The following is an 11,926-nucleotide window of genomic DNA, read 5'->3' as shown; positions in this document are numbered from 1 at the left end:
TTTTGCGATCTGTTACTAATAGTGATAAAATAATTTGATGAATAATTTCTCCGATTGACCCACATGTGAGTGTAGATGACAAGATTCATGACCGAGAAGATAATTTGATGAATAATTTCTCAGATTGACCCAACTTATCAATGTTACGCGTAAAATTGCTTTTGGCTTCTAACATTAAAGATAAAATTACACAATTTTAGACGTTAGGGGTAAAATTGCTCTTAGATGTAAACGTTAAGGATATTTTTGCACCTTATCCCTAACTTTTATTTATCGAAATTACCTTACACATAAAGAAAATATAGAAATCTTTTTTAGTTAATCTACACGTAAGAATGAATTAATTTATGAAAACTAATTTATCTATTACAACAACAACAAAGCCTTAGTCTCGAAATGATTCGGGGTCGGCTACATGAACCATCATATAAAACCGTGAAATCAAGTCGTGTCAGCGACACAAATTCGCTCCCTCCACTCCGTCCTATCCACTACCATATTTTCCTCAATGCCTAGTAAACTCATATCACGCTCGATCACCCTCCTCCAAGTTTGCTTAGGTCTTCCCCTACCCCTCACCTCTACATCCCTTTGCCACTCTTCGGTTCTCCTAACCGGCGCATCAAGCGCTCTACGTCTCACATGGCCAAACCACTTTAATTGGTTTTCTCTCATTTTATTCTCAATAGATGTGACCCCTACTTTTGTCCTAATTATTTCATTACTCACCCGATCCTTTCTCGTGTGACCACACATCCATCTCAATATACGCATCTCCGCCACCGACATCTTATGGATGTGACAGTGTTTCACTGCCCAACACTCCGTACCATATAACAATGCTGGTCAAATTGCCGTGCGGTAGAATTTTCCCTTCAATCTATTAGGCATGCCGGGGTCACAAAGGAAACCCGTAGCACTCTTCCACTTCGACCAACCAGCTTTAAACCTGTGCGCAACATCTCCATCTACTTCTCCATCCGTTTGGATAATAGATCCTAAATACCGGAAGCAATCCGAGGACTGAACAACTCTCCCATCTAGGGTGATTGTCCCTGCCTCCCTACTCCACAGTTAAATAGAACAACAACAACAACAACAAAGCATTAGTCCCGAAATGATTCGGGATCGGCTAACATGAACCATCATATAAAACCGTGAAATCAAGTCGTGTCAGCGACACAAATTCTCTCCCTCCACTCTGTCCTATCCACTACCATATTTTCCTCAATTCCCAGTAAACTCATATCACTCTCGATCACCCTCTTCCAAGTTTGCTTAGGTCTTCCCCTACCCCTCACCACTACATCCCTTTGCCACTCTTCGGTTCTCTTAACCAGCGCATCAAGCGCTCTACGTCTCACATGGCCAAACCACCTTAGTCAGTTTTCTCTCATTTTATTCTCAATAGATGTGACCCCTACTTTTGTCCTAATTATTTCATTACTCACTCGATCCTTTCTCGTATGACCACACATCCATCTCAACATACGCATCTCCGCCACCGACATCTTATGGATGTGGTAGTGTTTCACTGCCCAACACTCCGTACCATATAACAATGCTGGTCTAATTGCCGTCCGATAGAATTTTCCCTTCAATCTATTAGGCATGTTGGGGTCACAAAGGAAACCAGTAGCACTCTTCCACTTCGACCAACCAGTTTTAATCCTATGAGCAACATCTCCATTTACTTCTCCATCCGTTTGGATAATAGATCCTAAATACCGGAAGCAATCCTATGAACAACTCTTCCATCTAGGGTGATTGTCTCTACCTCCCTACTCCTATGGTCACTAAACTTACACTCCAAATATTCTGTCTTACTTCGGCTCAACTTAAAGCCTCTAGATTCTAGAATTTATTTCCATAGTTCCAACTTCCTCTCCACTCATTCTTTCGTCTCATCAACCAACACAATATCATCTGCAAACAGCATGCACCATGATATACCATATTGGAGTGAACTTGTTAGTTCATCCATAACGATGGCAAAAAGAAATGGGCTTAGTGCGGAACCTTGATGCACTCTAATCGTAATAGGGAACTCTTCAGTCTTCCCAACACTAATACGTACACTCATGCATGCTCCCTCATACATGTCTTTTATGATGTCAATATATTTCCGCGAAATGCCTTTCCTTATCAAGGCCAACCAAAGTACTTCCCTTGGTACCTTATCATATGCTTTCTCCAAGTCAATGAAAACCATATGCAAGTCTTTCTTCTTATTTCGATAGTGCTCCATTAATTGTCTCATTAGGTGGATGGCTTCCATAGTTGATCTTCCCGGCATAAAGCCAAACTGGTTTTTCGAGATCTTCACCGTCCTCCTTAGCCTTTGTTTAATCACTCACTCCCAAAGTTTCATATTATGACTCACTAATTTGATTCCCCGATAGTTGGCACAATCTTGGACATCGCCTTTATTCTTATACAAAGGGATTAAGATACTTTTCCTCAATTCTGATGGCATCTTCTTGTTTCTCCAAATTTTGTTAAAGAACGTCGTCAACCATTCGATTCCTCTTTCTCCCAAACATCTCCAAATCTCAATAGGGATGTCATTCGGTCCTACTGCTTTCTTCAACTTCATCTTACTTAATTCCATTTTGACTTCACCCTTTTGAATTCTCCGCAGGCATTCATGATTTATCATATCGTGATGGATACTTATATCTCCAACATCTTGTCTGCGATCTCCATTAATTTATCTATTAATTAAATTAAATCAAACAAAAAAAATTAAAGTAATGCAAAATTGACCTAATTAATCTAAACACTAATTAATTTCCCTTAAAAAACTAAACACAACTTAAAAGGGTTAATTAAAAGAAAATTAAATGAAAAAAGATTTGAGGCAAAAAGGATCGAGCCCCTGTTAGTCTTGAAAAAAGAGAGGACATGTTTGGACTTTTAAATCAAATAGGGGTTAAAGAGGTAATTTTCATAGCTTAGGTAAATTAGGGTTTGATCTTATTTAATCGAACGGATCTTATCAAACCCTAATCTTATCCCTTATAAATTCTTTTTTTCACTCTCTCTTCATCCTCTCGTTTGGCTTGCCGCTGTCTGTGCTTCCTCTACCTCTCTCTAGTGAAAACACAATTTTTCTCTTTGTTTGACCGATGATCGGTGTTCTGCTTCCATATGGTGACGGTTTCCTGTTTTGGGTCTTCGCCTCCTTTTGAGACTCCCTCCGGTAAGGCAAACTCACTTTTTTCATGTTTTTTCTTTTTCCTGTCTTCGATTTTTCTAATTTTGGCTTTGGTTTTTCCGGATTTCTCCAATAACTCTGGGTCAAGTTGCTTATGGGACTATTTGGGTTGCTTCTACGGATGCTTCTTCTTCAGCCTTTTTCTATTTCTGGGGATCATCTCTATTTCTCATTTCCAGGTGACTTCAATGTGAGATTCATACTCTTTTCTCTTGTTAAATTTTCCATTTTTCTTCTTCAATGGTTTGCTTGTGTTCCTCCCTTGTTTTTAAGCATTAATATTTGTTTCTTTTATACGTATGTGATTATAACTATCTTGATACGTGGTTGAGCTTGAAAGCTATAGAGTTTGTATTATGGTAAAGAAATGAAGCTTTTATTGTGAACTTTAACAGATTGATTTCAAATTTACACTCTTGTATCACTATACTAGATAATAACAGTTTAAAGTTTTTTGATTGGGTCGAGTAAGGTTATCTATGTTGATTGCTCACACACTTCATCTACTATTTTGTCTTTGCTTATTATATATCTACTTACATACACCTGGTTGAATTCTTTTCTAATAAAAAAGCACTTTTCTCTCTGATTTTATGTTGAATAAGATGTTTAAAATTGACCTGTCTCATATTTTATTCTAACAATCTAAGTGAACAAGCAGTGGAACCCTTTGTTTTCTGCTTTGTTTTATATTTTATAATTGGGAAATATTAACATAATTTAGAAGGCAACTTGAATGAGGATAGAACTCTTGTAAGTAGAAAGCATTAGTTTTCGCCGGAGTTCGGTTTTCCTTTGCATCACTAGGTGTTCGTGTCAGTTTCGTTTTCCTATCCATTTTCATTTTCATTTGAAAGATATTTTATGAAGGTTATGTTTTAAAAATAGTGTTTCCGGTGTCTGTTTCTAGTCGGTGAGAGATCCTGAACGTCTTTGCTCTAATATTTAGAACCATATCAGATATTTTAAAACTTTAAAAGATGCCCTTTTAAATTATGCTTTGATATAAGCAAGGTTGTAAAAAATTGATGCGGACATCCTAACTTGGATCACTGATCACGCGCGCTCTGGCGGATCCTCAGACATCAGACCCACGGAGGTTGTACCTAGGAGGGCGGATCCCCAGGACATACGAGCGGGGTGGATCTAGGAGTACACAAGGAGGCGTATCAACATCTACCCCTGGGCGGATCTCTAGGTTTGCTTCCTCCCGAAGTAATTCACCAACAACCCTGACAATCCGTACCTGTACCATTGCACTGATTGTCGGGGCGTATCACCTATTTTACCCTTTTGTGGATAGCCTTATTGAAACCCTAGTAGGGGTAGTCCTTGTCTTTTATTATCATTAGGGGGATGTATTTAAACCCCCATTTTGTAAGGATGATCCAACTTTTATCAATCAAATATTATTCTCTTTGAGAACCTAAGGTTTATACCTTGTTATTGGGATTCACTCCTTCTAGTTTAGCTAGAGAAGAACCTCTTTGTTGGTTTACGATTAAAACCTCCATTTATCGCTTTCAATCTGTATCAGTTGGTATCAGAGTCGATCGTTTCCTGACCCGAAACTTCTTTTGGCAATGGTTCAACCCCGACAACCGCAAGATTCCATGGAAACCAGTGACCGGAGGTATGAGGAGCTGAGGGAGCACCTCGCGGAGCAGATCCAAGCTAGCCATGAGCGGCAGAGGCAAACCGACCAACGGTTCCTGGAGCTAGACACCTCCCTAGAAAAATTCAAACTGGAGGTTCTGGCTCTAATCCGACCAACTGCGGGAGGATCAACCCAGAGAAAGGAATGATTCCCTGAACAACAGCTTCCACAAATGGGTCCTAGGGATCCCGAGGTAAGAAGACCCAACTTTGTCCTTGTGCATAATGCTGATAGTGATAGTGATGACTTTGAGGGTATCGGGGATGATGATACCGTTAGAGTTACGAGGGATGTTGGGCCTGTTGACAACCGATGTGTGGATGTTGCTAGAGTATACCTAGGTCTAGGAAACTTTGATAGAGATGACGCCTTTAAGCTAAAAATAGACTTACCATCTTTTGGAGGCGAACTGGATATAGAGGGATTCTTAGACTGGTTATCGGAAGTTGAACGTTTCTTTGAGTATGCTGGGATTCCTGATGAGAGGAAAGTGAGGCTGGTGGCGTATCGCTTGAAGGGTGGCGCATCAGTTTGGTGGGATCAGATGAGGGAAGAAAGAAGAGGAGGGGGCAGAGATCCGATTAGATGTTGGCTACGGATGAAGGCGATGTTGAGGGAGCGGTTCCTACCGCCAGATTATGAGCAGTATATTTACAGCTCCTATAGGGGATGCTCTCAAGGGACCCGAAGTGTCCATGAGTATACCTCCGAGTTCTTGAGGCTTTCGGCAAGGGCCAACTTGTCAGAAACTAAAAGCCAAAAGACCTCTAGGTATCTAGAAGGGTTGAGATACAACATCTAGGATCGTATTGGCACACAGATGGTGGTTCGGGTACAAGATGCCAGGAATTTAGCCCTCAAAGCTGAATCCCAACTAACCGGGAGATCCAGGAGATCCGCCACTACTGAGTATACGCCCGGAGGAAGAGATAACATGAAGCCTTATGACAAAGGCAAGAAGGTGGCGAGTGCCAGTGGGGCCAAGGTCAACAGTGTGGGAAGGGGATCTGTCGGAGATACTAGACCATACAAGGAAGCACCCATACCACCTAAGATCAACAATCCGTACACGAGACCAGCGCCTTTTAAATGTTTTTAGTGCAATGAGCCAGGCCATAGGTCCAACGAATGTCTTAGGAGGAAGAGCGCCAACATGGTGGAGAGGTATGAAGATGACTATGACGAAGGGGATGAAGTATTTTGTGAACCCTTAGGAGAAAATGATGATGAGGCAGATGAAGAGAGATACGCCATTCATGTGGTACGGCGTTTGTTAGTCTCCAGCCGGATAGAGGGAGATCAGAGGCACCGACTATTCAGGACCCGCTGTCTTGTGAAAGGTGGGCGATGCAATGTGATAATAGATAGTGGGAGCCAAGAGAACATTGTGAGCAGCAACGCCATTCAGAAATTCGGGTTGTTGGCGGAGGCGCATCCTGACCCCTATAGGGTGGGATGGATAAAAAACGTGGGTGAACTTAGGGTGACCTAGAGATGCATGGTACCTATTGTGATTGGTGATTATAGTGATGAAGTCTGTTGTGATGTGGTCGATATGGATGCCTGCCACCTATTGTTGGGCCGACCCTGGCAGTTTGATAACGACGCCATCCACGCAGGAAGAGAGAACACTTATAGATTTGTGAAGAATGGGGTGAAGTTCGTACTTACGCCAATGATGAGAGAGCCAAAGGCCGACGAGAAGTCTACCTTGATAGTCTGTCCCACGCACAAATCATTTGTCAGTGAATGTGAAGAGAGCCAAATGGTGTATGTGGTAATGGTTAAGGCGAATCACAAAGCCTTCCCAGTGAATGAACGGGGGATGCCGAATGAAGTGACCCGCCTACTTAGCGAGTATCCGGATCTTTTCCCTGAGGAATTGCCAAGTGGGTTACCACCTTTGAGGGACATCCAACATCATATCGACCTTGTGCCCGGGGCTAGTTTACCAAGCCTCCCCCATTATCGAATGAGTCCAAAGGAAAATGACATCATGAGGCAGAAAGTGGAAGAGCTCATTGAGATGGGATACGTTAGAGAAAGTATGAGTCCATGCGCCGTCCCAGCCCTACTTACGCCCAAGAAGGATGGATCTTGGCGGATGTGTGTGGACAGCAGGGCTATCAACAAGATCACTATCAAGTATAAGTTTCCTATTCCAAGGCTGGATGATATGCTAGACCAACTTGGCGGATCATGAGTTTTCTCCAAGATTGATCTCAGGAGCGGTTATCATCAAATACGAATCCGATCTGGGGATGAGTGGAAGACCGCCTTCAAGACCAGAGATGGATTGTATGAGTGGTTATGCCATTTGGGATGACTAACGCCCCCAGTACTTTCATGAGGCTAATGAATCAGGTGCTTCGCCCGGTGATTGGAAAATTTGTAGTTGTGTATTTTGATGACATCCTGATTCATAGCGAGACCTTGGGAAAGCATATGGAGCATTTACAGATAGTGTTTGACCTGTTAAGGAAACACCAGTTATACGCCAACAATAAGAAGTGTGATTTCGTCATGGAAAGCCTGGTTTTCCTTGGGTTCATGGTTAATGGCGATGGGGTCCAAGTTGATGGGGAGAAGGTAAGAGCCATCCGAGAATGGCCTACTCCAAGTAACGTGGGGGATATCAAGAGTTTTCATGGGCTAGCAACATTTTATCGCCGATTCATCAAGAACTTCAGTTCCATAGTGGCCCCGTTGACGGAGTGCTTGAAGAAAGGAAAGGGATTCGCATGGGCGGATGCCCAAGAGGAGAGCTTCGCCCTGATCAAGGAAAAGTTGAGTACAACGCCCGTGCTGGCGTATCCCAATTTTGACAAACTATTCGAAGTTGAATGCGATGCTAGTGGAGTTGGGATTGGTGGAGTCTTGATGCAAGAAAAGAGACCCATTGCATATTTCAGTGAGAAGCTCTGCGAAGCATGGAAAAAGTGGGCAATGTATGATCAAGAATTTTATGCTGTAGTAAGGGCGTTGAAAGTATGGGAACATTATTTGGTGGGAAAATAATTCATCCTCTACACTGACCATCAAGCTCTCAAATACCTAGGAAGTCAGAAGCAACTTCGAAGCTCTATGCACGCCCGGTGGTCCGTCTTCATAGATAAGTTCCCCTATAAGCTTATCCATAAGGCTGGAAAACAGAACAAGGTGGCGGATGCCTTGAGTCGAAGGGTGTCACTAATAAAGACAGTAAACCTGGAAACCGATTATTTTGAACACATCCGAGGAGAATACTTGGCGGATCCTGATTTTGGCAGTATCTGGGAAAAGTGTCAGCACCAGCATGGGGATGGGGCGTATCATCTGATGGATGAGTATCTCATGAGGGGCAACCAACTTTGCTTACCCTGCACTTCCATCCGCGAGAAGGTTGTTCGTGATCTACATGGCGGATCCCTGGGAGGGCATTTTGGGCGAGACAAGACATATGAAGCAGTGAGCTCCCGTTATTTCTGGCCCAAGATGAGGAGAGATGTTGCCTACTTAGTAGAATGGTGCTATATTTGCTAGACCGCTAAGGGACACACTACCAACACTGGCTTGCAGCTACCCTTGCCTGTACCAGAAACCATATAGGAGGATCTGTCCATGGATTTTGTCCTAGGGTTACCCAGAACTCAGAGAGGCATGGATTCCATCTTTGTCGTGGTTGATCGGTTTTCAAAGATGGCCCACTTCATACCATGTCGCAAGACTAATGATGCCTCGGCAACTACTAAGCTATTCTTCAAAGAGATTGTCAGGCTACATGGCGTACCTAAGAGCATTGTCTCGGATCGTGATACGAAGTTCCTCAGTCACTTCTGGCGGACGTTGTGGGCTCTGTTTGATACTTCTCTGAAGTTTAGTACCACCGCCCACCCTTAAACAGACGGATAGACCGAAGTGGTCAATAGAACTTTGGGAAACCTACTGCGCAGCAAATGTAAGGATAAGCCCAGGATGTGGAATGTGGTTCTAGCCCAAGCTGAGTTCGCCTACAACGGCTCTGTACATTCGGGAACCAGGAGATCCCCATTTGAGGTGGTATACACGAAGACCCCGAATCACGTCCTTGATATAGCCCATCTTCCTAAAGGAAACGTGACTGACAACCAACTGGCCAAGGATTATGTACAGATGCACCAAGAGGTGAGAGAGACTCTTGAGGAGAGAAATCAGAAATTAAAGGCTAAGGCGGATGAGCACCGCAGGGACCTACAGTTTGAAGTTGGGGATGAGGTTATGGTGTATTTGGGCAAAGAGAGACTCGACAACGCCACAAGCAGCAAGCTTCGGCCTAGGAAATACGGGCCATATAAGGTCACCAAGAAGGTCAATGCCAATGCCTATCATATAGCATTGCCGAATTGGCTTGGTAAAATCTCACCGGCGTTCAACATCCGTGACCTTAGCCCGTGGAAGTCGGATGGTCCTTTGGAGTTCAACAAAGACAAATCAGTGCCGAGATCTTTTAAAGAAGGAGAGAATGATGCGGACATCCTAACTGGGATCACTGATCATGCGCGCTCTGGCGGATCCTGAGACATCAGACCCACGAAGGTTGTACCTAGGAGGGCGGATCCCCAGGACATACGAGCGGGGCGGATCTAGGAGTACACAAGGAGGCGTATCAACATCTACCCCTTGGCGGATCTCTACGTTTGCTTCCTCCCAAAGTAATTCACCAACAACCCTGACAATCCGTACATGTACCATTGTACTGATTGTCGGGGCGTATCACCTATTTTACCCTTTTATGGATAGCCTTATTGAAACCCTAGTAGGGGTAGTCCTTGTCTTTTATTATCATTAGGGGGATGTATTTAAACCCCCATTTTATAAGGATGATCCAACTTTTATCAATCAAATATTATTCTCTTTGAGAACCTAAGGTTTATACCTTGTTATTGGGATTCACTCCTTCTAGTTTAGCTAGAGAAGAACCTCTTTGTTGGTTTACGATTAAAACCTCCATTTATCGCTTTCAATCTGTATCAAAAATGCTAGACCTTAGTCGGGTGGACAGGCCCCTAACGGGGATTCGTCAGGGTTTAATAGGATTTCTAAATTTCTCTCCCATTTTTAGTAGTTGAAGTAACATGAATTATATGATTTTCTTTATATAAAGGTTAATGAAGTATTTCTTATGGCATTCTAGGCAATAATTAATCATATTCTTACCTTTTATGTTAATTTGTCAGGGAACTCTTGTGTGTTCTATTTTTTCTACTGGTCCTTTTAATAAGAAATATGGAAATGATATATGCCAACTTCCTAATTAGTCTGTAATGAAAAGGTTCTTGATTCATATTGATATATGAGAAATGGTCTATATTATTTTTGGAAATCATCAATGATAATATGGTGGATCTCTAGGTACTAGAGTTTATCACTAACTAATCAATAGTAGTAACCCTATGTGTAATGAAATTTATGGACAGGGTTAATCATTTTCTTTTTCTCTATTGCTCTTTCTGTACAGGAGAGACTACTCTAATTCAAAGTGGCTTCAAAGTCTCATCGATTAGAATTCAGTATGGGTTCACTTGCCGATACCTTGTCCACCTGCTCTTTGACACAGTTTGTGGAGTGAGTCAGGAACCATTCCACTTTGAATACATGGTATATTGCTTTCCATTTGTGTAATTGATGGGAATGATTATTATATTTAAATGAATGGAGTTGATAATTTCAAGTTGATTGCCTTGAAATAGAAGCTCTGCATTGTATGATCAGTACCGATATTTATTTATTTTTTGCCAATTTTTGTGGTCTCTTGTTCTGTTTTTGCTTCTTAGGAAAGTGAGACTTGTCACCTTACTCCAAATCTTTGTGAAGTGTCTTTCTTCCTCCCTAGTTGCAAGAGTAATATGATTTTTGCTCATGCTAGTTGCTTAACCAATCTAAATAATATGTATCATCACTATAATAATATTGTAATTTTCCTTTTTGTATTAATGATTCAAATATTGTTACTACTACTACTTACTAGAAGATAGCCTTCATAGAAAGTTCACTTTCACATAATATAATTATATTTGAGCAAATAGTGTAGTTTAGCTCCTGTCAATTAGTTTGTTGTGTTGGAGAAAGCGTTTAACTCATTGATTGTTAATTTAATGCAAAGCTTATGCAACTTTTTTTTTTAGTATTTATTTATTAGCTCTCTTCAATCCAAATAAAATATTAATGTAAGAAATAATATTTACTTTTCATGAATTTCAATTATAAATCAATTATTAATTATAAAAAAATTAATTTTAATCATATTTACGGAATAAAATACCGTTAAACATTTTGTCAGTAACTTTGACGGTTTTAACGTCAATAAAAACGTCAAAATGTTTTGACGGAAATAGTTGGTCAAGAAAAACGTCAAAGCGTTTGACGGAAATTCCGTCAGCATCCGTCAATAAATTCCGTCCATATTCCGTCAAAAACATTTACTGATGAGTGTTTTATCCACGTTTTTCAGTCCGTCAAAGTTCCGTCAGTAAACCTATTTACTGACGGAATTTAGGTGTTTACTGACAGAAATTTCCGTCAGTAAACAGGTATTTTCTAGTAGTGTTACAATTAGTCTGAATATGAAAAAAAATTCAAAATTTGAAAAATAAAGACTTAATTCGTGATTCTACGTCTTTAAGATAAATTACCTTTCTGTTTTCTACATCTTTATGACGTTTTTTTTATAGATTTAGGAACTTAATCATGACACCCTAATCATGTTCGAGAGTCTAATGATACACCATATCTATACTATCTATACTATGTATATAATAGCGAAAACAAAGAGAATTTGTAAGATGTGTTTTAGAGACATTGTCGCTTAGTTGGCATCGTAGGAGAGAATATACAAGTTTAAACTATCCATATTAATAGTAATTAAATTTCATAACTATTCTATTAATGTCATAAATACTATTTCAGTTTTATCGTTAGAGTAAATTCATTAATTACACCACCTATACAAATTCATTCAAACAACTTCATCAATTCAAAACCTTGAATTATAAATAGCATCTCATGTTTCATATGAAAATTGATTTATCTATCAT

At 40.8% G+C, this 11,926-nt stretch overlaps 1 long non-coding RNA gene across 2 annotated transcripts; it reads left to right on the top strand.

Moving 5' to 3' along the window:
- Positions 1–3,033: 3,033 nt before the first annotated feature.
- LOC136201034 (uncharacterized) lies at positions 3,034–10,765 on the top strand. 2 transcript variants are annotated; one of them, XR_010673645.1, is made up of 3 exons: positions 3,034–3,202; positions 3,306–3,407; positions 10,351–10,765. It is a non-coding gene; the product is annotated as an uncharacterized lncRNA (long non-coding RNA). The 2 variants fall into 2 exon arrangements; XR_010673646.1 differs by lacking the exon at positions 10,351–10,765 and adding an exon at positions 4,232–4,301.
- Positions 10,766–11,926: the final 1,161 nt, after the last annotated feature.

This window comes from Euphorbia lathyris, chromosome 7 (assembly GCF_963576675.1).
Source record: "Euphorbia lathyris chromosome 7, ddEupLath1.1, whole genome shotgun sequence".
In the NCBI taxonomy this organism is placed as follows: domain Eukaryota; kingdom Viridiplantae; phylum Streptophyta; class Magnoliopsida; order Malpighiales; family Euphorbiaceae; genus Euphorbia; species Euphorbia lathyris.
This window is presented reverse-complemented; position numbering and strand designations above follow the sequence as displayed.